The sequence below is a fragment of the Pteropus alecto genome, unplaced genomic scaffold (genome assembly GCF_000325575.1).
Source record: "Pteropus alecto unplaced genomic scaffold, ASM32557v1 scaffold5, whole genome shotgun sequence".
NCBI lineage: Eukaryota > Metazoa > Chordata > Mammalia > Chiroptera > Pteropodidae > Pteropus > Pteropus alecto.
This window is the reverse complement of record NW_006441953.1, coordinates 26,958,871-26,970,076: the sequence shown is the minus strand read 5'-3', so window position 1 is coordinate 26,970,076 and position 11,206 is coordinate 26,958,871. Positions and strand designations below refer to the sequence as shown.

At 48.6% G+C, this 11,206-nt stretch overlaps 1 long non-coding RNA gene across 2 annotated transcripts in view; it reads right to left on the bottom strand.

Moving 5' to 3' along the window:
• The window catches only part of LOC112485518, a 113,589-nt gene that overhangs the window by 96,313 nt on the left and 6,070 nt on the right, over nucleotides 1–11,206 (bottom strand). Inside the window, exon 3 of one of the 2 annotated variants that reach the window (XR_003048498.1) lies at nucleotides 10,382–10,508. This is a non-coding gene — a long non-coding RNA (uncharacterized LOC112485518). Of the gene's footprint in view, nucleotides 1–9,768; nucleotides 10,509–11,206 lie in introns of those variants that run through there. The other variant, XR_003048497.1, reaches the window with a different exon arrangement.

Here is an 11,206-nt window from a genome sequence, read left to right as displayed (position 1 = left end):
CCACACATCACCTCTGTCACCTCTTTTAAATCTGCTCAACTGTCCTCTTCCCAGTAAGTCCCTCCCTGGTGACTATACTTAAAACTGCAACTCATTCACCCCACCCTGCCCAAAGGATTCCTGGTCCTTTTAATCTGCCCCTCTCTTTGACTTTCCATAGCATCACCTTTGACACAGCGTACAGTTTCCTGACTTATCGTGCTTACTGTCTGTCTTCTCTCGCTGTGCCAACACCCACTATCGAAAACACAAAGGAGGTAAGGATCTTTTTGCCTTACTCATTTATATGTGACGACTTCTTGGAATAGTATATGACACATAGTGGGTGCTCGAGAAGTATTTGCTGAATAAGTAAACGAAAAACAAAGGTTATGAAGACAACCGACTTGAAGCAAAGTATATATACTCTTTTCATGAATATGGCGGAGCGGAAAGTGCCGGTCCTTCACCCCCGGCGCTCGCTCTTGCTCCTTTTCCCTTCCCGTCTCGACCTCGCTCTTCCAGAGCCCACGTCCTGAAAAAATCTACACTCTGATTTAAAAAGAAAATGCATCACTAACTCTATGAGTGGCAAAGAGAGCACTCTCACCACCCGGTGCCCTAAAGGATTCGGGGCATCTCTGAAATGGCAGAGTGGCCGTTTCCCCAAAACAGCGTGAGGTGGAGGCACCAGTCCACGTTAACACTGGAGTGGCCTCCACTCTTGCCAACCTTTGATTTGAAAAGCTGTTTGCATTGACTACTATAACTATACCTTAATTTTCAGCACCTTTTTAAAAAGTGGTCAAGTATATGAGGAGTGATGATCGACATGTGGAATTCATTTTTTACACTTCTTCAATGATGGTGGCAAAAAAGAACCAATCGTCTCAGGTCTTACTACATTTTGCCATTAAGTGCCCTGAACTTTTCCCCTGTTCCTTACAGAGTAAAAAGAGCAGTCTTTATCCTGAGCAGGGGAAATTGCCGTTTCTAAGTCCGGAGCACATGCTACAGAAGGCGAGCCTATGAGACGTTAATGCGTGCAGCCGGAAAGAACAATTAGCAGGGTTGACCAGTCAGGGTTCTGTTTACATTCTGTCACCTCCGATCACGGTTTAAACTCCTTTCTGTGTTTATTGTGGGCATGAATGCCCGTCAGTTCTGCGTTTCTCAACTGGGACCTAAGCTCAGTCAACATTTCACATGAGAGCTCCAAGAGGTAACCCTGACGGCCACCCTTTATGCTTCTGTCCAGGCCACAGGGACCTCCGATCTCTGGGAACTCCCCGCCACCTACCCAGCTGTCCCTGACTGTCACGTTTGCCCTTCTGACTCTCCATCTCTGGCTGTGGCGGCTTGAATCAAAGTGAACGTCTGACCCAAATTCCTTGTTCTTGAGCCAGAATTCTGGGACAGTCAATGAGTCTTTGCATAGGGTGGCAACTGAGAAGATATAAACTCGAGACCTTACAGGCAGTTCTCATTTTCCCATCATGGCAGCAAACAGTCGGCAGAGGAAGAAAAAGAAAACATGTACAGAGAAGCAGAAATGAGAGGAGAGACAGGGCTGTCTGTGCCCTTTTTCCTGTCCTTGGTTCCACTCACCAGAGGCCTCTCTGATCTTGGACTCCAAGAGACGCCCAGGTATCTTTCTCACAATAACCCGTTTTTCCTTAAGTCAGCTCAAGCTGGTTACTTGCAACAAATAGAGTTTGAGCTAAGACTTAAAGGTTATAATTATACCTAAGCAAATAAAGCTACATTGCCCAAAATAACCAAAAACAGGACCCTAATTAATCTATTTACAAATTATTTTTCCCTGGTTTGTACGATAGCCCTAAAAATAGTCCTCAAATTCTTCATGGGAAATTCTGGTCGGACTAGCTTCACAACAGGCCTCGCAGGCTCCCTCCTGGCCATTCCCCCGTTCATCTGCCCTCTGTTTCTGCCCACTTATCAAGTTATTTCTCAGATCCAGAATTTTGACTGGTCCTTCAGTGCCTTTGAAGAAAGAGCTCATTTCATCTTACGACATCTGTCATCTGACAATCATCAGCCCCCCTCTCTTAGATCCTTACCCCCTTTCACTTGGCCCACTGACCTTTGGAAGGAAGGTTATAGACAATGCTGATGAGGTGACATCAGAAGGTGACCAGCCAGTTGGTGGCCCTCAGTGGGACATGTCCTTTGAGGATATAGGACTATCCACATCTGGTCCTCAGTCTTTGGGATTTAGAAACTGGTTCAACATACCCAGAGAGTCATTTTGTTGCTGACAGATGGATATAAGAAGTTTATCCCTTTCCTGGGATCCCTGTCCTAAATATCAAAGGTCAGTCGTCAAAATTATCACATAATGGGCAAAAAGAAAGCACAGATACAGAAAGGCTGAATCCGTATGTCACCGAGACACTGCTCTCCCAGGATTCAATTTTCATTTAAATGTTGTGTTTTCCAAACTGAGACTCATGGACATGGACTGTAGACTAGTGGTTACCAGAGAGATGGGGGGTGGTGGAGGGGAGGCAGACGGTTAAAGGGTGAAGTGGGTATATATAAATACACGGTTGCTGAAGGAAACTTGACTTTGGGTGGTAAACACACAATAGAATATACAGATGTCACATTATAATGTACAGCTGAAAATTATATAATTGTATTAACCAATGTTACCCCAATAAACTGAATTAAAAACATAAATAAAGAAATGTTGCGTTTTCTTTTAGCTGACAGTCTAAGAGACGCACAGAGGCATATTCTAGACCTGCACTACCATGTGTGGCCACTAAACTTTTAAGTTCAAACGCGTAAGAATTAAACGAGTTTAAAAACTCAGTTCTTCGGCCGCACCGGCCACACCCCGGTGCTTGCGGCTCCCTCTCGGGCAGGGCAGGAAGTTCTGCCAGACGGCGCTGCTCCGTGTCATCATATCATCGAGTGTCGCCGTGAGGTTTAGGACCTCCAGCTACGATTTGTCTTTACCACGGAACTGGAGCTGAACGACGCCGCACGGACAGAGGCTAAAGCTCCAGGAAGCGAGAACTCGGTCAGCGCGACGCGTCTAAGGTTTCCCGTCAGCAGAGAGGAGAGCAGGTCGGTGGCGGCGGCAGGGGTTGCCGCGATGGTGCCTGCCCCCACAGGCGTTGAAGCAGCGGACGTGTGACCTGTTGTTTCTCTGGCCAGTCGCAGAGTAGAGTCCCTGCCATACTGAGGAAACACCACGGACGGGCTCTGCAGGGGCCCCGGCCTCTTAGTCCTCAGATCCGGACAGAAAGTGTCCATGGGGTGATCCCTGTGTACCCGAGAACACGCAGCCCGTTGTTTAGAAATATGGCCCTCCAGGCTGGGGGACAGGGCCTGTCATTTCATCTTCTGTGCCAGACCTTCTCAGGTGACATTTCTTCTACTTCCTGGACCAAAAGCAGGAGACACCTATGGCAGCCTCCCAGCCTAGGGAAGCCCGTGGTAGAAGAATTCTCTGCCGTCCACGAGGCTTTGTTTCATCCAGTGGCATCTCTGAGACATTTCGGGGATGTGCAGTCCTCCATATGTTTTTATTGTTGTACCTTCCTCTTTTCAGGCGCCAGGGTGAGTCCCCAGAGGGAGGCACGGCCAGAAGACGAGCCGAGCGCGAGATGCCCAGCTTTACGCTTTTCCTTCGGGCTAAGTGGAAAAATTGAAAAACCAAACAGACAAACAAACGAGACTCTAAGATCCTCTATATGGCACCGTGTTACGCACATACAGGAGAAGGAAAGAAAACAGCTCGTGTGGTTGTCGAGCTGTGGGCCTCACTCCCTCCTCAGCGGGCGATTTGCTGGGCGCCTTCCAGGTGCCAAAAATGTTTCGGCCACCAAGGCTGTAGCGGGGAGCACGAGAGACAAACACGTCTACCTTCACGGACCCCAGTGTGGAGAGACAGGCAGGAAAAGCGAAGCGAGCAAGATATACAGTCTGTCAGGGGCGCTGGGGGCCACGAAGAACAGCACAGCCGAGGGGAGGACGGGGGAGGCAGAGAGGTGGAGGTGAGTCCGGCTGGAAACTGCTCATCCAGAAAAGGGCCACTGAAGACAATGGCTGAGCACAGAGCCACGCGCAAGGGAGAGTCTAGATTCCGCCCTCCGAGGGCCCAGCCCTCTCGCCCTCAAAGCCGTGACAGTCACTTCTGTCTCTCCAGGGTCACTGCCAGCCGAGCTGTCACTGAGCTTTCCTTTTAGGTGTTCGCATTCACAAAACAAAACCCTGGCTTGTTTTGTTTTGTTTTGTTTTCCGGCATTTCAAACATTAAACCGTTAGATTATTAAATATGCTCTTCTGAATGAAACGGCCACGGCCCAGAAATTCTGATAGATTCTCCGTCCCCAGATAACTAACTGCCTTAAGGAAAGCGACGGCTACAGCAGGTGGTACCCTCCCAATGCCTCCCTAGGGCTTTGTCTTTTTTGAAGAATCTCTCTCACTCGCAGAGAGTTTTGTGGATGTAGAACGCTTATTAGTAGGGGTCAAGGATCCATCAGGAAAAGACACCATAGATATTTGCAATTGAAAGGAAAAGAGGCTCTAACGAAGCCCTTGGGAGAGCTGAGGAGAGAGCCAGGCAGGGTACCACCAGCTCTGGGACTCACTACAAGCTTTCAGAAGATCAGAAGGGTGAAGGAGTCACAGAGCCACCACGGATGACAACCGCGGGCAGTGAGGAGACAAGTAGTTTGTCTAACCTGGAGGCCACTGCAAAGTCCCCATCTGCCCAAACCCACACATCTGCCCACCACTGCCAGAGAAGCGAGAATACAGATTTTAGCTCTGCTCATCTTATAAATCACACCTTAGTGACTGAAGTCACGGATGAACTATAATCTGGAACTTTGCTGCAAGGAATTCTGGAAAATGTCATTCCCAGGCTCCGGGTCCTATGATTGGGGGAGAGTACGGAACTGTCCCCCTAGATATGTGAGGACGGCGCCGGTGCCAACAACTGACTCTCCTGCACGGTCCACTCGCCATGACCTCCCATTGATAAGTGTTACTTGTGTAACAGTGGCACCCCTGCCTCATCGTCCCAGCTCGGGGTCAGCGTGTCATCCCAAGACTCAGTGTGTCATCCCAAGAATACGATAGCTTTCCATCCCAGTTTTCCCGTCTTATGGCTGTCCTGCAGGACAACAGCAGAGGGGATTTTCCCAGTGGCAGAACGGAGCCTCTGCGGGCGTGGCCAGGAGGTGGGCCACGGAGCCAGCACCATAACCCCTCGCCGAGAGAGCTGGCATTCGGGTTCTCTCCTTTCTTCGTCCTCCGTCACCCTGTCCCACCAGTGACTCACACACAGAAGTCCTGGAGTTTCATACCACTCCCACTGACCCTCTTGTGCCACCAGAAAGGGCCTCAGTGGGGCATCGGAATGGACTCCCTAATTCAGCGCAGTGACGGCTCTTCCCCTCTCCTTGAGGGCCCCGTCTGCAGCAGACATTGTCTAATTTCCATTCTCCTGGGGAGGTGTCTTCTATCAGTCCCAGGAAAGATTACCCCCCTCCCCCACTTAGAATGAACCAAAATACCACTCCTTTTAATTCCAAAGGAAAGACAAAACGAGTCGAGCGTTCGTGTAATTTTGTCACGGTTTCGAGGCCCTGGGAGCGCACGACAGTAGCATTCCCAGGCACTGAGACCGAAGTCGATGACAACTGCGCATTTGAGATGTCCCTGGATTAGGACTCTCCCGAGTTCTGATGGATGACACTGTGGCGGCCCCTCGGGGACGCACAGTCACAGACAGGCAGGCCGTGATCAAATCATATGGTGTGCAAATTACATTTTACAGAGAACGGAACTGTTTTCTTTTGTTCCAAGTAAATTGACAGTGACCCTCGGCAGACTGCAGATGAAGTGAACCCAACCACAGTATGTCTCCTAATAAAAAAACCGAAATCACAAACATATTTATATTGCAGAGTGAGGACTCCAAGCACATTTATGTGGATGAAGCAAAAAATGTGTTCCTGTATAAAAACCAAATGTTCTATCTTCTTAAGTTAGACCAGGAAAGCATTTAGTGTGATCTCGTAGGAGGTCCACATCATGGCCCTTGCCCCTAGGAACACCTAAGGTTCTGGACCTTTTTGATCACAGACCCTTTGAGGATCTGGTGAATGGTGGCCTGTTCCACATGCCTCCCCATCTCCCTCCTTCTGGTGCCTGTGGGAAGCTCCTCCCCCGCTCCATGTGGTCTGTCAGGCTGCCGCCATCAGTGTGTGGGGCTGGGGCGCAGATGTGAGCCAGGCTGACCCACCGGAGCTCAGCGCTCTGGTCCCAGTAAATGGTGGGGGCATGTCTGTGTGACCCACGCAGAGGGCTGACAGCCATCATCTTGCCACCCCAACATACTTAAGCCGGCAGGTGTGAGTATGCGGTCAGTGGTGGCCTTGTCCAGTAAGTAGAAGGAATCCCAAATCAGGATGAAGTGAGAGGCAAGCTGAGCTGAGAGATGGAGACAAAAGAAACAGAACCACCGTATTTTCAGCCATTCTGGAAGCTATTAGTGTCCTCGGTATGAGCCCATGGAAAATAAACCAATAAATTGCCTTTATGCTCAAGGTTTCTGTCTTATCCAACCAAGAGATCCAGGATAAACAGATCCGCTCCCTAAAGAAAACACAAACACCTACCCGTGCATAAAATAATTCATACGACTTCAAGGGTTCGCTGCTTACAATGTTAGAGGCTGGAGTCCATCCAAACACCCTACGAGCCCTTGCCCGTCCAGTTTTCTAGATGGTCTTAGAGTAAAGCTGACTTTGCCGTCAAAACCTTCGTCTTCCTGTGCATCAAGTTTCTGTTACATGTTAAAATGTTAGACCCTGGAAAGGTAAATACCATGAGCCATTACTAGTCAGTAACGACCATTAGCAAACGGTCCGAGGATGATAACTACCATTCAGAACTACTTGCCTAGAATTATGTGGCCACAGGTGATGGACAAGTGACATCTGGCTCTTATGATTTGAGTTCGAGCAAGTCATTCGCCCATCTGAGCAATTTCCCTATTTATGTAACGAAAAGTCTGAACACGTTTCCAGAGGCCCTCCCACTTACAGACCTGTTCAATGAACCACGAGTGCTTCTTCCATTTTTGATTATAATGCCGTTTAGAGCCAAGTCAAAAAGGAAACACTTCTGCAGAGAGCACAGCGCTCTGCCTCCCCCGATCTGAGTCCCAGTGTGATGCAGACCAGCTTTGGCTTCTACTCCACCGAGCTGTTTATTAGGGTACTATGCAGAGGAGCCTAGAAAAACACTCGATGAATCACATTACCCTTTAATTCTAAGAAGATTCCAAACTCCATTAAATTTCCCTGGGATGGTTAGAAAATGACTGTGTTCCATATAGATAGATAGATAGATAGATAGATAGATAGATAGATAGATAGATAGATAGATAGATAGATAGATGGATGATAGATAGATAGATAGATTGATTGATTTTAAGCTAAAATGCCAAAATATGTGGAAATATTCATATTAGAGGAATAAAATTTAGATCTTGCAATTTGAGACATGGAAGTACATTTCTGCTAGAGTCATCTCAAGAGAAAAATGTAGCTGAAATACAGTGTTTTTCTCTTCAAAATAATGTAATGGCCTCCTCTCCCGAGCCTCACCTGTACCCACCCGAGATTTAGCCACAGTTGGCGAGGGTGGAGCACCAGAGGCGCCCCAGTGGGCATGCTTTAATAAAGGAGAAAGAGAAGAACGTCCTAGCAGGGAACATCTCGCCTTACAGAGAGTGAGTTCTTTCCATAGGTTTGACCGGAGAGCGACATGTCCGCATCACTGGAGTGGGTCCGGGCACAGCCCATGCTGTCAGACAGATCTGGGATGAGAGAGCTGCCATAAAAAAGCAAACAAAGCTGGAAGAATGGGACGAGTTAGGTGCAAGGGGCAGCAACCTTGTGGCCAACAGCCAAGGCCCGAGTCGGACACGGTATGTCCGAGGCCAGTGCCTGGACGCAGACGCTGGTGGGTAGCAGCAGCCCTGGGGAACGCCTTGAGAGTCAGCGCCTGAAGGACATGTTGCTCCAGAAATCAAGACGGGGAGAGGAACAAAGCTGAAGCCACACGCCTCCAAAGGACAAGCTCCTAGAGGACACCAGATGTACCCACTTCTCGGGATCCTCAGAACCACTGGGAAGACTTTCAGGGGTTCTGGGGGGCTGAAATTTCTCCCCACTCCACCTCTCTCCCCACCCCGCATACAGAAGAGCTGCTTTATTTTTTATGGTCCATGGCATTTTATGCAGAGAGCCACCCTATTTTCCCTCAAGACAGTACAGCCTGGGCAGCAGAAGTGCCAGTAGGGTAGGCCAAATGACACGTTGCCCAGCGGTGGCCAGAAGACTCTGAGAACATGGAAATCCTGGGTTGGGTTCTACCATTTCATTCCCTCTGCATGAGTTGACATTCTAGATTCAAACGGGACCAGCTGCTGGGTTTCCAACTCCCCACTCTCTGGACTCCGTGTCTTCAACAATGGTTCGCCATTCGCATGGAAAGCTTTTAACCTAAAGGTGATGAGATGAGGTTGGAATACGCCAGACACAACTTGATTTAAATCATACTTAAAAATCTTGGGCCTGAAATGAGGGAACAGTGAGCGATCTATTTGCTGGTCCAAGAGCGCGCAAAGCGTCGCGGTTGCCACTATTAACGACTGTTATCCAAGCGTCTGTCCTCCATGCAACACGATGACAAAGACAAAGGAACCTGGTTACAAAGGGGGGCGAGCGGCATGGCTGACATTTCTCCAAAAGAGATGTCCGAATGGGCCATAAGCGTGAAAAGATGCTCAACGTCACTAGTCGTTACGGAAACGCAAATCAAAACCACAGCAAGATGCCGCGGCACGACGCACGCACGGGTAAACGAGCGGGTATAGACGTGCGATGAAACGTCGGTGGGCCATAAAAAGGAATGAAATTCTGACCTCGATGAACCTTAAAGACGTTATGTTAAGTGGAATAAAACAAAGACAAAAGAACGAACATTGCGTAATTCCACTTATGTGAGGCACCGGAGACAGCAGAGCGGTGTGGAAAGGCGGATGCCGCAGCCTGGGGGCGGGGGGCGGGGGAGAACTGTTGTTGAATGGGAGCACAGTTTCCATTTGGAGAGCTGAGGAAGTTCTGGAAACGGATGGTGGTGATGGCGGAAAACAACAGGAATATATTCAATGCCACTGAAATGCACGCCCAAAAATGATTAAAATGGTAATTTTATGTTCTGTATATTTTACAATTTTTTAAAAAAGAGTCTGTACTGTCACACTTTTCACATGCCTTTGGACAATGATCACATACCCCGGCTGAGAGTCTTTGGCTTTTGCTGGCCCCACACCATTTGTTAAGATGGACGCCCTGTCACCAAGACATGGCTTAAATCACCCCGATGGATAAAGTTTACACTCCAAAGGCTCCCATTTGTAGTCCTGACTAAGTGGATTCACAAGATTCTGTGCAACTCAGGCTACCACCATGTGGCAGAGAACAGGAAGAAACAAAGAAAAATTGAACATCGGTATCAAAATGTTAAGCCCCTGCCGTCTCAAGCGGCTGAAGGAGCCATCAGAGGCACGAAGCCTCCTCCGGGGGGGCCACGTTTTGTCAACGACTTCCCAGGCTGCAGTTCTCAGCTCTCTCTCGGAGATGCTGGCTTCATTTATGCAGCACATGCGGTTACGAAAAGGAGAAGCGGCAGCGAGAAACCACACCACGCCATCTGCATATGAAGCCCTTGTTTAGGGAGGCTCAAAAGGGAAGTTCTCAGTCTATAATAGCTCTTCCCTGAAAATTCCTTCCGGGCCTCCTCCGACCTCAGTACTATACAGAGATGTCAAGTGTTTATCCAAATGGCCTCCTGCTTTCTGTGGCTCAGCCTCTTTCTGCATGTGGCTTCTCAGTTCCCTGACCCTCTGGCTGTCCTGGTGTTCCCTGGACTCCCATAGCAGATTCTCTAGCTGTCCTCTTGCTTGCTCAATCTTTTAGTTTTCATGTTTATTTCTACTTCACTTAATTTGCTCAAAAGACCGGTCAGGCACATATATACAGAAAAGTTAGCAAAACAGAAATTATCGGCACTGAGGGCGAAAGGAAGGAAATACTGAACCCATAAGAATCAACGTAGCTGCTGCAGCTGAGCTCCCCAGATGCACTGTTAACGCCAGCGGTCCTTGTCAAAGTGACAAAGCCTAGAAGTTTCTGAGGGAAACAAAGCTTTGGAGGGTAGTAAATTCTGAAATTTCTTACCTTACAAAAGGAACACTATGAGTCATAGTGGGAAACTGTCACCACTTTCATGCAATATGAATAATGTCACGTGGCTTTGTCCCGTCCCAATTTTCACTACTTACCTATTGAAGATGTATCTCAGTGACACAACAGGACCATTTTCTCTTAGATTCTACTCTCTTTGCAGTGGCCAAGTTGGGGATCAAACGGTCTTCCAATTACAGGCTTTTCTAGGCCATACCTCCTGTCCTGTGGAGAAACACAGGCACCATGGCAAAGGCAGTGAGAAGCTACTGTGTCGGCCTGCACCACGAAGTCCTTCCCCTGGACAAGTCACTCCATTCTCTAAGTCAACCGTCTGAGCATCGCATGCCTGCGGCTACCTAACCCCTTATCCACTGCGCCCTCCCTTCACGAGGTCCAAATGATTGAAAAATGGACAAAAGAGCCAAGTCAAATAAATTTTCCAATGTGATTAATGGTGGATTGGTGGGGGCAACTGGCCACAGGGCTGCATCTTCGTCCCTCCTCCTCGGTTTGAAGGGAATGGGGTGAACCTCTCATCCACCCTGGGTACAGAGACTCATCTCTTTTGTCTACTGCATGGCAGGAGGCAGGCTGGGAAGCCTGAGACAAGCTCACAGAGGAAAAGAGAGAGGAGAGGGGAGGGCAAGCAAAGATCAGGCTGGAACATGACCTTTAACGCAGGAAGCCCACCAATTTCTAATTTAGGGTAGTAGTCTATTTTTTTTTAAATAATTCTATTGAGTCAAGTAGCAGACCATCTGGATAAGCCCGCTCGGCTATGAATTCGTTATTTCCCGGTATGGCAGGCTCTAGGTTGGCTGAGCCCATTGTCATTTCTCGCCCCTACTGCCTTACCCACATTTTCTACAGCGCTCTCAAAGCTAAAACTTGATCTCCTGACTTGCCCTAACTACGGATGG